Raw genomic sequence first — 15,948 nt, 5'->3', positions numbered from 1 at the left:
ATAAAAATTGAGACTAAAAAAAAGGGACAGTTTAGATAAAATTCTAGACGAATGGCTTTTTGATATCTTTGAAAATTGTTGAAACTTTGTGGAGGGTTTTCAGAGCTAGAACTAGCCTATGTATGCCCCAGAAAGGCAACCTGCTTTCCCTCGTCGAAGGGAACTGAGCTTCGATGAATTCGAACATGCTTTGTAACCAAAATTACGAAATTCAGTCTAGGCTATATCAAATTTATTCCTAATTGAACGCTGGGCCGAACAAAAAAAGCCTAGCCTAATACCTTAAATTCGTAGCTTAGACTTGAGAAACTACAAAAGGTAAATTATTTGGCAAAAGATAATTACGAGATAGGCTTCCGAGTAGGCTACTGTCCGAGTATTAGGGTCAGTCTTTGCCTAGAGAACTACCTAGAGAGATGGAAACATGTTAAGAAAATCATTCTTGGTAAAACTCTAGTTTAGCAACTTTTTGTTTTTCCTATCTTGGAAATGAGTTAGATTAGGAAAATAATCCCTTACTTCAATTCTTCCTTTATAGTATCCAGAATAGCCTAATCATAGTTGACACATTTTACATGCAGCCCCGCTATGCTTTGCCCCTAATCCCCCACCCCCTGATGTGTAAATATATAGCCCAATATTTCCTAGGCCTATCTATTCTCCCAATGTGTAGCCTATCAATTGTTTCAGCAAATGTACCTGTAAATTGAATCAACAGTGACAAAACAGAAAAAGGAAATGCAAGTTATGAGTGGCAGAATGCATCAAAAATAGAATTTGGGCTATATGCTTGCACATTGAGAAGGGGGTAAAATATAGCGAGGTTGCACGCGAACTTTGTTAACTAGGCTATGATTATTCTCCATATTATGAAGTAAGCTTAGGTCTAAGAATTCCTAGTGTCCTGAATCCAAATTTAACATTCTTTTGCGTCGAAAATTAACTTTATCCTCACTCCCCCTAAAGCGCAAATAGGCTATACACCTAGGATTGGTATATGTAGGGATGGGGGTAACACAACCCTAAGGTCTTACCCTGCTAGCCTAATCACCCCCATTCAGTGTTCTTTTAGAATTCAACAGTGAAAAACCCCGGCCTCGACTAGGCCTAAATAGCTTTTTTTACAAATTGGACAGCCTATAGAACCTAATTGGCATTATCTGCCATCTTTTGATGAGAAAGAAGTCATCAAGTTTTTGCATAGGCTATAACCTACATACAGATTGGTTTGGGAAGTAGGCTAATCCAAACAGTAGCGATTAGGCTTATTTTTGGAAAGGGCATTCAATGAAAAATCAAAAGTTATATTCTTATAGGGTAAAATTAAGCTTGATTAACATTCTAGTTAATTGACTTCTTGCTATCTCAGAAAGGGTTTAGGTTAGGAAAACGAAACTTTCAGGGATGAATCTACAGACTAAAGTATGTCCCGGGAAGGTATTTTGAAGTACCTACATCCACTCCTTCTCCCTCTAGAGGGCCCTGACCTTTGATGACCTTTAAAAATATGTGTTTTATAAAAGTGAAACCTTGCAAAATAGATCTTCTGGTTAATTGAAGTACAAAAAATTGTTTCCAGCTTCATAGCTTTGCTCAATCCCATTTTATGAGGTTTTAAAGATATGTAAACACATTTTCTAAATTTTGAAAAAAAACATTGATATGGCTCAAAATTCTACTCAAATAACAAGAATTGCGTTTTCAGAACTAAAGGCAGAGAAAAAGCAACTAGTAACTGAAAATTAAGGTAAAATATTGTTTTGTCAAAATTTCAATAGGTATAATAGACCTGTCATATAGGCAAATTTCAGGGCCCTCTAGAGGGAGAAGGAGTGGAGGTGGGTACTTTAAAATACTTTCCCGGGACATACTTTGACATGTAGACCCATAACTGAAAGTTTCATTTTCCTAACCAAAACCCTTTCCGAGACGGCAAGAAGTCAATTAACTAGAATTTTACCCAAAATACCTTCCCAGGACATACTTTAGCCTTTAGACTCATCCCTGAAAGTTTCATTTTCCTAACCTAACCCCTTTCCAAGATAGCCAAAAGTCAATCAACTAGAATTTTACCTTAAGTTTCTGTCCTATAAGTAACATTACACAAAATTATCATCACCTAGCCTACCTTTTTGTTCCAATAGCCTGCCAAAATTTGCAATAATTTCTGGTTATTCAACGTGTTATCTCAACGCACTTAACAATGGAACTGATTTTGTTTAGTTGCGGTTGGCGCTACTGCATGAAAAGAGAACGGGGAACATACAACTCTGGAACACACATTTTAGCAGAAACTTTCTCATAAATTCCCTCAAAGTCAAATATGAATATTAATAATTTAATTAATAATTACTTGTAGTGCTTTAGGCTTTAATTACTGATTCATTTTCCTGTATTGATTAAAAAATAATTTGGAATTAAGTTCTTCAAAAATAACTGTTACAGAGGTGAAGGCCGGTTTTAGAGAAGACTAATCGGAATAATTTTCGGTGATGGAGATTCAGCAAATATGTCTTTTGTCTATTATGCCTTTTAAGCAATAAAGGGGGGTGGACATTTTTAAATAATAAAGAGAGAATTTGCAGGGCTAATGTTGGAAATGGTATATATTTAATAAAAACGAGGGTAGCAGTGAATATTGGGGTATTGAGAAGGAAAGACTAAAATTCTGAAAAAAATCATGACAGTGGTCAGGTGTGGTTCTGACGTGTGGGTGCTCAGAAAAATGGAGAATTTGCCATATGTTTTACAAAAAATTGTCTCGGATTGTTTTGGGGGTGCTTACGTATTTACCAAACACACCGATCCGGACTAGTCCCAGTTAAAGATAGAAATGGGGTCACAATTAGTGATAAGGAAAAGGTTAAAGAAAGATGGGTGGAACATTTTGAGAATGTGCTAAACCGAGATACAGTTGCAGGAAAAGATATAGATGAAAATGAAAAAGTTTGTGATACCTTGGATGTGAAGGAAGATTTGTTTAGTGAGGAAGAATTAGCGACAGTACTAGAAGGATTAAAAAATAATAAGGCCCCAGGTGCTGATAGTATGATTAATGAGTTCCTTAAATATGGTGGCTCTGAGGTTAGGAATAAGCTACTGAAGATTATGAACATGATTTTTGAAAAAGGGGAAGTACCCAATGATTTTAGGAAAACCTTAATTAAACCACTGTATAAGAAAGGTGACAAGAGTGAATGTCGGAATTATCGAGGCATTAGTCTGGTCTCTGTAGGTAGCAAATTACTGAGTAATATGATACTTTTTAGACTGAGACATGCTGTAGATAAAGTTTTAAGGGAAGAACAATGCGGTTTTAGAAAAGGTAGAGGATGTGTCGACCATGTTTTCACTCTTAGGTTAATAATTGAGAAGTCCCTTCGTTGTCAAACACCTTTGGTCCTTAGTTTTATCGATTATGAGCAAGCTTTCGATTCTGTTGATAGAACAGCGTTAACTAAGGTCTCGTCGTTATATGGTATACCAGAAAAATACATTAAAGTGATTTGCGCTATGTACGAGAATAATACTGCTGCGGTTAAGGTAGGAAATGAGGTTAGCAACTGGTTTTGTATTAAATCAGGAGTTAAGCAGGGTTGTGTTCTATCCCCCTTTATATGGATCATTTTGATGGACTTCGTCTTAAGGAGCACAGGAAAGGCAATTGGAGACCATGGAATCAAATGGGGAGGAAGAACGCTCCTGGACTTAGATTATGCTGATGATTTAAGCATATTAGATGAAAGTGTGAGCAAAATGAATGAATTTTTAGAGGTTTTACGAGTTCAGGGTGCTAAAATAGGCTTGAAAATTAATGTTAAGAAGACTAAGTCACTAAGGTTAGGAATAAGTGAAGATGAACAGGTGACCTTAGGTAACGAAAAGATTGATCAGGTTGGGAGCTTCAGTTACCTTGGTAGCATTATTAGTAAAGATGGTGGGAGCAGTGAAGATGTTAAAAGTAGAATAGCTAAAGCTCAGGGTGTTTTTTCACAGTTAAAAAAAGTTTGGAAGAATAGAAAGATAAGCCTACAAACCAAGATTAGAATATTGGAAGCTACAGTGATGACAGTGGTCAAATATGGCTCTGAAGCATGGACACTCCGAAAAGCAGATGAAAATCTACTAGATGTTTTCCAGAGAAATTGCCTACGGATTGTTCTGGGTACCCGGCTGACTGACCGTATTTCAAACAGTAGGTTGTACGAAAAGTGTGGTTCAATCCCGCTTTCTGGGGCTATAATGAAAGAAAGGTTGAGATGGCTAGGCCACGTTCTACGGATGAAGGATGACAGATTACCGAAGATTGTCCTTTTTGGCCAACCGTCTGGGGCTACACGGAAAGCAGGTCGTCCTTGTCTGGGTTGGGAGGATGTCATAAATAAGGATTTAAAGGAAATCGGAACTTCCTGGGAGGGTGTAAAGAGGGAGGCTTTAAATAGATTAGGTTGGAGGAGGAGCGTGCGTAGCTGTGTTGGCCTCAGGCGGCTTGGTGCTGCAGTGAGTTATTAATAAAAAATAATAATAAATATTTTTGCCCACGCTCACAATGCCCACGCACAGAATGCCCGCGGCTCAAAATGCCCATGACTCAAAATGCTCACGGCTCAAAATACCCACGATTGGATAAATTTTAGGTTTCAGTCCTTAACTGGGGATGAGACGAGGGGTTACTCACTCCCAAAACCCGTGTACACCGGGTGCCGGTGCCGGGAGGGTGCCATTTCATCCTAGACAGGGTAAAAACTGACAAAAGTGGAGGGAGCCGGCAACGAGTGTACACCAGGTGCCGGTGCCGGGAGGGAAGAACCCAGTGTGCCGAGCCGGGGAGACCCTCCAAATGATTGACTCTAGTTCAGCATTGTGGAGTGACATGACAGGTGTATTATAAGTGGGAGATGGTAACGTCGGCAACCAGGGGGGGGGGGAATGCCAGGCTTTTCTTCTCACTCAATTGGACTATCTTTCTTGGCAGTTTCTACAATTAGCCATGACTTGATGCCCACAACTATTCAATTTTAATTGAATTTTGAGTCGTGGGCATTTTGAGTCGTGGACATTTTGAGCCGTGGGCATTTTGAGTCGTGGGCCTTGTGATTGTGGGCATTTTGAGTGTTAGCCTTCTGAGACAATTAACTTAGGTACAATGGAAAAACTACGATGTATACAAATTTTAATTAAATATTTGGTACTTCTCTGTTAGCCAGTATACACTTGGGAATTTGCGTCTATAGAATCAGACACTAACCGGTTTATTGCTGTTTGTATACGGAGATAATTAGCTTCGGCTCCATGGAAAACTACATTATAGCTATATTCCAATAACATTTAGTTGGTATTTTGCTTAGGTTACATTTTGCATGCAGCCCCGCTATACTTAACCCCATCCCCCCTCTTAACATCCAAATATATAGCCCAAGTTATATATATATATATATATATATATATATATATATATATATATATATATATATATATATATATATATATATATATATATATATATATATATATATATATATATATATATATATATATCCTATCTATCTTCTAAGCGTCTAAGTTGTTTCAACACTGTACCTGTAGATTCAAATTTTCGAGTGTGTACTGGCTAACAGATAACTACCGAGTATTTAATACACAGAGTTGGCATTTTGGCTAGATTATGTTAGCTAGGTTTTTAATGTAATGTGTTCTGGGTGGCCTGCTTTCCGTAATTCTTTGTTGTAGTTTCCATAATTTTGTTTCTAAAGTATTATATTTTCATCATGTTTTCCTGTATTTCATTACATTAACGCCACTTCACTTTTCGAATGTCTTGGTATAAAATGTAAGTACTGCTTGGGGTACCCGGGTAACCCGACTGACTGACAGTTTCTCAAATAGTCAGCTGTCAGAAATAAATTGGTTGATCCCGAATTCTAGGGCTATGATGAGAGAAAGGTTGAGATGGCTAAGACATACTCTGCGAATAAAAGATGAAAGATAGCCAAACATCGTCCTTGTCAGGATTAAATAAAAAAAACAACAAGGTTTTTTTAACGGAAAGTAAGGAGCGACATTGAAACTTAAAACCAACAGAAATTACTTCGCATATGAAAGGGGCTACTTCCTCATCAACACCCCGCTCTTTACGCTAAAGTTTGACTCTTTCTCTTAATTTTACTTTTTAAAACAGTTTTAGCGGAAACTAAACAGTACATGTCATCATTCAAAAACTTTGTCAATTAAATTCTGATATTTATATTTACTATCGTTTATCTAATCAGTGACTATTAAAAAAGAATGCATGTTTTCCAAAAAAAAAAGTTTTCCAAAAAGAAGAAAACAGCCATATCAATGGCAAGACGAGCAGAAATAAAGTCATAGAATAATTCAAACTTAGTTCGAAAATCAAGGTTGATTTTGAATTAATATAAACTTGGTGGACCGTGATGAAAAAGTTAAGAGTCGTGGCTAATTGGAGAAAAACCCCAGACATATAGTCTGAGCGAGAGGCAAAGGTGGCATAAGCCTTGTTTTACCGAATTGTGGATAGAAATCACTATCATTAATCTCACGGAGCCCAAAACAAAAATATATTATAAAGAATAGTCGTATCAAGCATAAAGATAGCATATACCACTATGGAGGAATAAATGAATTCTAAAACAAACAAAAATTAAAATTAATAAACAAATTAAATTTAAGACGAACAGAAATTCCTTTTACGACATAAATAGGAGTAGGGCTACCGCCCCCTATACCTTATACATGCAAGAGTGCAATTTGCGCTTTAATGAAGACAATGTGTGTTTAGAACAGTGAACTTTTTTTTCACAACTTTAGTAACAACACAACAACAAAAGTAATTTATCAAGATGTTCAAATAAAAATGGCATTACACCCCTCCCTCTCAAACCACATAAAGGCTTAACTGTCATTTATATTTTATTAAAAATGATAGATACTTTCAACATGAGGTATCTATAATATTTTTTTTTTCAGTAAAGCAAAAATGATACTCTTGCCTTTAAAACGTTACTTTTGCCCTTGGGGGACATGATACTCTGATACTCTTGCCCTTAGGGGGTGGTAGACCTACTTTTATTTGTGGTAGTTTCTGTTCGTTGTAAGATTGATTAGGTTGCCGATTCTAATTTCTGTTCGTTTTAGGATTCATTTATTCATCTAAAATAATACAATTACCCTTAGGTTTGAAGCGATTCTTCATTTAATTTCTGTGTATATTTTTATAGTCTTCTATAGGGTAGAGGCCACTCTGACCCCATCTTGCAGAAACAGGGGCGTTAGGTCACAAAATTTGGCGAGGGATGCAAATGTATTTTTCAAAATTTAAGTTAAAAGACAAACTTGCATTTTTTCAATGGAAATATAAAAAAAAATCCATTTTGCAATTAAAAACACCAAAAATGCTTTTTCGAAATCAAAGAGGGCAAAAACGTAGGGGTTGGGCACATGCCCTCTACCCCACACCCCAAGTGACACCTTCCCAACTGAACGATTTGTTTCCTTATCTTCTTTCTTCATCGAGGTCCCCTTGTTTCTGTCTACATACCATGTAACTCTAAGCGTGGATTTAACTCGTCCCTTTCACCTCTCTAAACACTCTCTGAAGGCGTTACACCAGTATCCCTAGTCGTTCTCGAGATATTACAGCCACACTATTTTGATGACCTAGGTGAATATACTGTCTTTTGATTTAGCTTCCTACTTAACCTCGGATAGGTTCAAAGTTCCAGTGGAGCAAATAGCCTTAAAACTTTTAGCTAGAATGGAAACACATAATTTTTTCCCCGCAACCCCTCCCTTAATGCAAAATATGAAACCTCCTCACCTCCCATCCCCGACATTTAAAAAACAATTTTCTCGATCCCTAACTGTCATTCCTCAGGTGATGCAGACCCGTCATTTTGATAACCTGCACACATAGCCTCTAGCTGCTATTAGTTTACCTCTACCCCTTCCTTCAAGTCAAAATTAGAGGTTTAAGTGTCCCCCAAGCTCCCCCTGTAAATTTCAACTTAATCTTCCAAACCTCCAATCCGTTCCTGCGATATTACAGACACACTACTTTGATAACTTGGGCAAAATGTGGTTTCTTTTGATCTACACCACTACTTTACTGGGAATAGATTCTAATCCAGTAAAGGCTTCAGTCAAAGCTTGAAGTCCTTAACACTTCTCGAAAGTTTCAACTTGCTATCTCAAACCATTCCAGATATTTTGTAAATACACTATTTTGTTAGCCTTCCACCACATAGAACATAGCCTGTAGCCACCCCATTGCCTCGCTTATTGAGAGGTGATTAAATTTTCATTCTCACAGCTGTTTACAATACAAACGTTTTGGTAAACCAAGAAATAACTTTTCAAGCCAGCCTCACGCCTCCCTCTACCACCAGCCCAAAATTTGAAGTATCTATGCCCCTCTCCTACATTACATGAAAGTTCCAAATTCATTCCCCGTTTTCCTAGATATAGAGGGCGTTTCCTAGATATTACAGATATGGAATTTCGATAGCCTGAAAAAGCATAGTGTCTAATGATTTAGCTCTGGTCTCTCCTCCAATCCCTAGTTCAACGTCCTCCCACCTCCACCCCTCCTTCAATACTTTGCGCCAGTTTTAACTTGATGTCCCAAGCCGTACCCAAGATAATACAGATATGCCGTTTTGATCACCTGGCAACATATATTGTCTCTTCATGTACCTGGTTCGTGAAGTTCCATAGGAATTTATAGTGCAAAAATGTTTTGGTGGATAGCCAAAATTTATCTTAGCTCCTCCGCCTACCCCAACCCAAAATTCGATTTCCCATTGCCCCTGCTCCTTGCTGTCGGGTTCATGTACCCAACATTACCTGAAAGTTTTATTTCCATTCCCGAACTGCTCCCGAGAAATCACATGTATATTATCTCGATGACCTGGATACACTTTGTATATTTTGATTTATCTTCTGCCTCCTCCCAAAGTTAAAATTCGAGGCCCACTTTTCCCTCCGACCTCCAAAAACTCTCTCAAAGTTTGAAATGTTTTGGTGGATGGACAAAAATTTATCTTAGCTCCTCCACCTACCCCAACCCAAAATTCGATTTCCCATTGCCCCTGCTCCTTGCTGTCGGGTTCATGTACCCAACATTACCTGAAAGTTTTATTTTCATTCCCCAACTGCTCCCGAGAAATCACATGTATATTATCTCGATGAGCTGGATACACTTTGTATATTTTGATTTATCTTCTGCCTCCTCCCAAAGTTAAAATTCGAGGCCCACTTTTCCCTCCGACCTCAAAAATTCTCGCAAAGTTTGGGTTCGTTCTCCTAAACCATCCCTGAGATATTACAGATAGTTCGAAAATTCGGGTTCACATAACATGGTTTGATTTACACAGCTACGTGTTCCCTTTCCAGACTATCCAGAGTATGCCCTTGGAAAAATCTGGGAATCAGAGCCTTACGAACTATCTCTAAGATTGTCTCGCTGATCAGACAAACAAGACCAAATATCTCGGCTATTTCTACCAAAACATGTCTGTGAATGATTGGTAATTTATCTAGTTCTTTCAGGGGCATTGCCTTACTAATCTACTAGACATATGACATAAATGTCTTACTAGACATTTGCACAAAACCGGGGTTGGTTGCCATCAAATCCCTTTTGGTCTTTATAATGGCATTAGAACTTTTAATTTCTGGTCAAATGAGCCACCTCCCGAGCTCTTACTACCACCTCTTCCATTCAACATGGTGAGGCAAGAAAAGTCTTTTCGGTCCGGTTCTGCCCCTTTGTTGATCCCTGTTTTTTTTGTTGGGGGGGGGCAGTATTTTTCTTCAATGTTTCCTTCTGTATTAGGATCCCCCTATCCAAAGGACTTACAGATATAAGTTTCAAACCGACTGAAATAAAAAGTTTTTGCTTCTTGTTTGGGCACATTTTTTGATGAGGGGGAGGGCAGTGCAGTGCATCGGAACATTGCTTTAACATCAAGTTACTCTTGGCCGAGCTTTAAGTTTCAAACTGATAAGAAAAAAAAATCCTTGGCCCATTACTTGGCACCCCTCCATACAACACCAATAAAGTTTTTGATCCTTTTAACCGAGGGAACAATCCCTGGAAGTTCCAAGCCAATCGCATATCCAACATTAAACAAGCCACCCATTTTCCATTATAAAACATACGCATACCCAATTGGTGATTTACTTGATTTACGGCCCTTGTCCTAAACGCCGAGTGTACTGGTATCTTTGGAGGCGTATTTATCGAACGTAATGACCATTTTGAATAAAATGACTATTTCAAATTTTGACCGGATGTCTTGGTGACCTTAGGAGGGACCGGGTAGTAAAAAGGCACGTAAGGGTGGTTGGTTGTCCTGCAATAACTTTTGACTCTTAATGATTGCACAAGACATTAAAGTTTCCAATCGAATAAGCTCCATCCTAAGTTTCTAAACCCTGCTCCCCCACCCTTTTACACACTTAGTGGAAGGAAGGAGGAATAAATAGATATCACATGGAAGGCATATGGATCTTTACTGAGTTTCCTCTAGAGCGCTGCCTCTGATATTGACTCGGTTTTTTCAAAATGACTAAGAAACGTAATGGGAGACCAAAATTATCTGTTGAGAAACCGAAGTTTTGGAGATCTTCGACATGATTTTTTTCGATCTTTCAAATAGTCTGTATAGGGACTATAATACCTCTCATCACTCAGAAGCTGACAGTTAACTTTCATCCTAAGCATTGCGTCAGCGCTTTTCCAGAGAGAAAATTATTTTATGTACAATGTTTTTCCTGTCTTGCTTATTAGTTTTCGCCATCATTACGGCCAAAGAAAAATTACACTGATTAAAAATTTATTAACTGGGCTATGGACCATCCGAAAAGAAGACGTGCAAATCTTTAATCGCCCTTATTTCCGAAAAGAGTTTTAGAATAGTAGGACATGACATGACTCATGTCATGAACTATTACCCTAGTCCTTTCATGTTGCATCGAACGGCGGCCCACTCTTCGGCTTCTGGTGTTCCTCTTTTTTCAGCTCACTTCATCTAATTACAAAAATTACATAAAACATAACATAAATCCAAGTAGCTTACCGATAGACATGAAGCAATTGAGAGTGGGCAACCACATATATTACAAACACTGAACAAACAAAAAAGCAAATAAGACAGCCAAATTATGACAAATCTCTCTCATGAAAATAGAAATAAAAACTACTAATAACAAAAGACTGTAAAAAATTAAAAAGAAGAAGAAAAAACAAAAAATATCTATAAACAAGACCCAAAAGAAATTTTGTCATTTTACTCTTAAGTAAACCAAGATGGGCCGCCACCCAAAATGCTCTCTGGAAAAGAATTCTCAACCTTAGGACCTAGAAATCTTCAGAAAACCAGCTCTAGTTTGATTTCTGCATTCAGTGACTAGATTTCCAGCATTGCAGTTATTGTAACTATGAAGTGACCTATTTTTACAGCAAAACTTCAACCTAGGTATGGATATACAGCCATGAACATTTTTATGCTCTCTATTGAGACCTTCTGGGGACACATCATGTGTTGATGTAGAGCACAGCTTAGATACCAATACAGTTATGAAAAACTCCTATCTTGCCCATGAGAAGCTTTTGGTACAGAACTCTGAACTTGGCGCCTCCTTCAAGCCTGCGCTCCGACCCGTAGATCGTACTACAACACCATAGGCGGGAACGGAATTTCACATAGCAATGAATCACAGCTTTACGATTCTATTCACGACGTCAGTCCAATTGCTCCGACTTTTAGATTCAGACTGCCCACGGCTTAGATACCAATTGGTATCTAAGCTGTGATGTAGAGAGCATTTCTTCTTGGCTCATCCTTTGCACGTGTGCAATGACGAATTTATATACATTTTCTGCGCTTTGACACGCTAATAGGCAATATGATTAGCCCAGTCTGCTAACCACCATCAGCCGGTGCCACTGTGGTATATGTATGTAGGCTGTGGTAGAAACCATGAAATACCCCAAGACTGGCACAATTCCATTTCTAATACAAGAATATTCCAGCTTGATAATCTCGAAGTTGCCCAACAATAAGCGCATTGAGTTTGTCAAAACGCTCCGCAGTGTTAATGGCTTTTTCCCCATATCCACCAATAAGTCGCGTCACTTTGTTCTAAAAAAAAATTAACTTGTTTAAAATTTGAATAAATTTGCTAGACCATAGCACATGTCCGTATGATACATAAGGGTGGACTAAAAGCGTTACATGAAATTATTAAAATTTTTGGCGGTTAAAAAATTTTTAAAACGTCGAATTACTCCAAGTCTTCGTGCAATCTTCGCTGCAGCAATATCACTAAGTGATTTCCAAGAAAGATTATAATCTAGGTTGAAGCAAAGGTATCGCGTCTAGTGCACTGGATATACTAGCTCATTTGTAAACAGAAATTTTCCATTAATGTCCTGGGAGTCACCTACTCTTGGATGTAAAAAAAAAATAGTCTTCGCAGCATTAATAGATAGTAAGCTCAAACTAGTAAAAACATGAAAACTTTTTAAAACACAATTATTTTTCAAAATCAAACTATGTAAATACCGACTAGAAAATGTTAAAGCAGTGTCACCAGCAAGCGAGGACAGACAAGAATCTGGCAAGTAGAACCTCGTCGTATCAACTTATACCAAAACCAGAAGTGGACCAAGCACCGAACCTTGTGAAACTCCGCAAAGTATACGAAACAGGACACAAGTAACGTCATCAATCATAACATTGATAGACCTACCATTCAAATAACTTTTAAACCATTTTAAATACGATCCTTTATACTTAAACGTTCCAATCTTCACAACAAAACACTAAAATCCACTGTTTCGAAATCTTTTTTAAAATCAAAGAACACTGTGAAGGGAATTCCATCCTTTCTCAAAGATATATTCACGAAATCAACCAATTGAATAGCAGCATGACTACTACAGTGGTCACTCCGAAAACTAATCTATGTCGTACTTAATGCTTCGTAAGATCATCATGAAGGCGACAATGGAACACTTTCCCAAGCATCTTCGAGATTTTTTTTTAGAAGGGTTTGGGCCACGGAGAGAGGGTTAGGGATGAGTATACTTAAGTTTTGGAAAAGTGAATAATTTTTTTTTGAGTGGGGGTAGGATCGGGCTTCTCTGAGCCCGATCTTTGAACTATTCCAAAAACCCTCGCATAAAACCCTCCCAGTTGCTTGTATACATGTATCCATATATAAAGGAAAAGGAACTTACATACAACATGGTAACTCAAGGAATGTACACCAATATAGGCCCAAGGTGGACGGGGTGGGATAAAAAAAGGAATTTCTTGAATTTAAAAAACTAATTAAAAAGATGTACTTTTGTATTAAATAGTGGATTAGAATACCTTAAAAACACTGTATTCAATAATAAGAGTCAGGCACGTAGGCATTTTTTTTCTGGTGGAGGTGCTGTTCTGAAGTAAACATGCCCTAGCAAGGACTATCAGTGAAGAAGATCAAACCCTTGTCGTTCTCTAACTGATTTCCAAATGAAAGGGTGATGTACACCCTTTCATTTGGATACGGCGTTACATAAAAGCTGACATTTTTCGCGAATTACTTTTCAATGTCGAGGCACAAATTCCTCTTCACGAAACAGCAAATCTGTCTCTTTCTTTAAAGCTTACTAACCTTTCTCAAACGTATCTCCACGCGAGCCCATGCCACTGGAACTCTTGAACGATGAACGATCCCTAGTCAATGGTGTCTATGAAGAAGATCAGAAGAGCTGTAAACCCCTCCCCCTTCATATTAGACGAATAACTCTCCCAACCATGTGTAAATGGTGTAACATGCAGAAACAAACATTTTCGGACCAAAAGTGTTTTTTCTCGACTTCAACCACCCCCCCCCCCAAAAAAAAGCTCTGAATTAACCTTAGTAATTGATATACAAAAAAAAGAAAAGATCTATCTTAATTGTAATATAGGCTAAGTGCAACAAAGATGCGTTCCTTTAGAATTCATTACTCTTGTTTAAATGGTCCCTAACGAATGCCCTGACGAGGATGGGCTTGGTATAAAAGGTTGCAGCTATTCCGGTGTTGTCAGACGGTTTGGTGCTTGCGTGGCCTCATAGCGGCTTCAAGACGGACTTTTCACGTGTTTGCCTAACCAAAATCGTGACTGCAAACACCTCTGCAAGGTTACCGTGAGGAGTGGCTCCCCTCAGGGAAACTACAGCGTAGTAAAGTTAATGAAACAGCATTTGCGCTGGGTTCTGATAGACAATAGTCAAGCGTATTTCTGAAACGTGGGCGCTCCAAAAAGCGGAGGAGGATTTAATAGATGAATTCCAGAGGAATTGTTTACGGGTTGTATTCGGTACGCGTCTGACTGACGGTATTTCAAACAGTAAGCTGTACGAAAAATCATCTCCCATCTCACTTTCTATGGCTATAACGAGAGAAAGGTTGAGATGGCTATGGCACGTTCCGAAGATGAAAGACAATAGATTGGGAAAGGTAGTCCTTTTCCAAGAAGCAGTGTGTCCCGGATTGGGTGGGAGGATGTCGCAAGGAAGGATTTAATGGAAATTGGAACTTCTTGGGAGGGTGTAAAGCCAGGGGCTTTGAATAGATTGGGATGGTGGAAAAACGTACGTAGCTGTGTTGGCCTCAGGTGGCTTCTGCTGCAGTGAGTTGTTAGTAGGAGTAGTAACAGTGTTTAAATGGGTCATATCCCTTATTTATTTTCCTCTTGTTTGTTTTTAATAGGATTATTTTTAGATTATTATTAGTATTTTTACCGATTTGTGTTACAAAACACTATTCGCAGCTGCCGTATGGATATTGAAATATGCTTGTTTTGCATCTTCATTACAAGATCAACATAAAATCCTTGCCCACCCCTCCTACATTCTCGTGAATTGAAACCATAGCAGCAGGGGAGGGGGCTCGCGCCACTCCCACGCCCAAAAGTATTCAATTATATTGCTCCGAACCAAGAACATTGCCAGAAAATTTGCCTGGGGGATATTTTTCAATGAATACGGGTGATAGCATTAAATTGAAACAATTTAAGTGCCATAATATGCAGCAATATCTTCATTAAAACGAAAATAACCGGGTTTGAATATATCCGAGTACAAAAAGGGCAATTACAGAGGGGGCTTGACATAGAATCAGATTTGTCTATTATCTTCCAACTGGAACCATTACCAATCCCTCCTAGACCCTCTCTCAAGGCCGTATCGAGGGAGGGGGTGTTACTGGGTTTGAACCCTCCCCCCACTAAATTTTTTTATGCGTAAAAAAGTAACAAAATGCGTGTACACAATTTTTTGATGCGTTTGGTATAGTTTTTGTACCCCCTCCCCTCCCCCCCAAAAAAATGGATACGCTCTTGTCCTCTCTAGTGGATTTCATGATCCTGCCCTTAATATTCGCCATCTTAAGAAATCAATAATGGTCATCTTAATTAAAAACTAAGTGGAAGAAAAACATGCTATTTCAAAAATTGAGCTTCAGATCGCTGGTTCCTTAGCAACACCGCTTCTAACTAAAAGTAACATTATTTTATGGGATTTTCGAAGTTGACGTCCATAGTTACTGGCACGTGGAAGATAAAACGCTTTAATGAATATGGATGTTTTTTCCTCAACGAGGAAACATGATTACCATTCAATGAATAACTTTGATTTGTGCTTTTAGTCAGCCATTGCCTTTTGCTGTATTTTCAATGATATTTTGCAGGACATCTTTAGGCCTATTTAGTATATATTTTTTTTTGTCATCAATGGACGAGCATAGTTGTCGTTAGAGAGTTATTGTTAGGACTTCATTTGACGGCAGGGCGAGAGGGTAGCTGCTGCCACACAAGGACATATCCAGAAGGGGTAGGGGGCTTGAACCCCCCCTGAAATGTTTGTCCGACTCGTAAAAACGTAACAAAA

The 15,948-nt window shown here is 38.3% G+C and overlaps 1 protein-coding gene across 2 annotated transcripts in view; it reads right to left on the bottom strand.

The window, feature by feature from the left end:
* LOC136029903 (C-terminal-binding protein-like) overlaps positions 1 to 2,234 on the bottom strand; it is a 92,575-nt gene extending 90,341 nt beyond the window's left edge. For both annotated transcript variants that reach the window (XM_065708401.1, XM_065708400.1), the window contains exon 1: positions 2,129 to 2,234. The gene's annotated coding sequence lies outside the window, so the exon portion shown is untranslated. The remainder of the gene's footprint in view (positions 1 to 2,128) is intronic.
* Between the last annotated feature and the right edge of the window lie 13,714 nt (positions 2,235 to 15,948).

This window comes from Artemia franciscana, chromosome 8 (assembly GCF_032884065.1).
Source record: "Artemia franciscana chromosome 8, ASM3288406v1, whole genome shotgun sequence".
NCBI lineage: Eukaryota > Metazoa > Arthropoda > Branchiopoda > Anostraca > Artemiidae > Artemia > Artemia franciscana.
The sequence above is the reverse complement of the archived record's forward strand: the minus strand, read 5'-3'. Positions and strand labels throughout refer to the sequence as shown.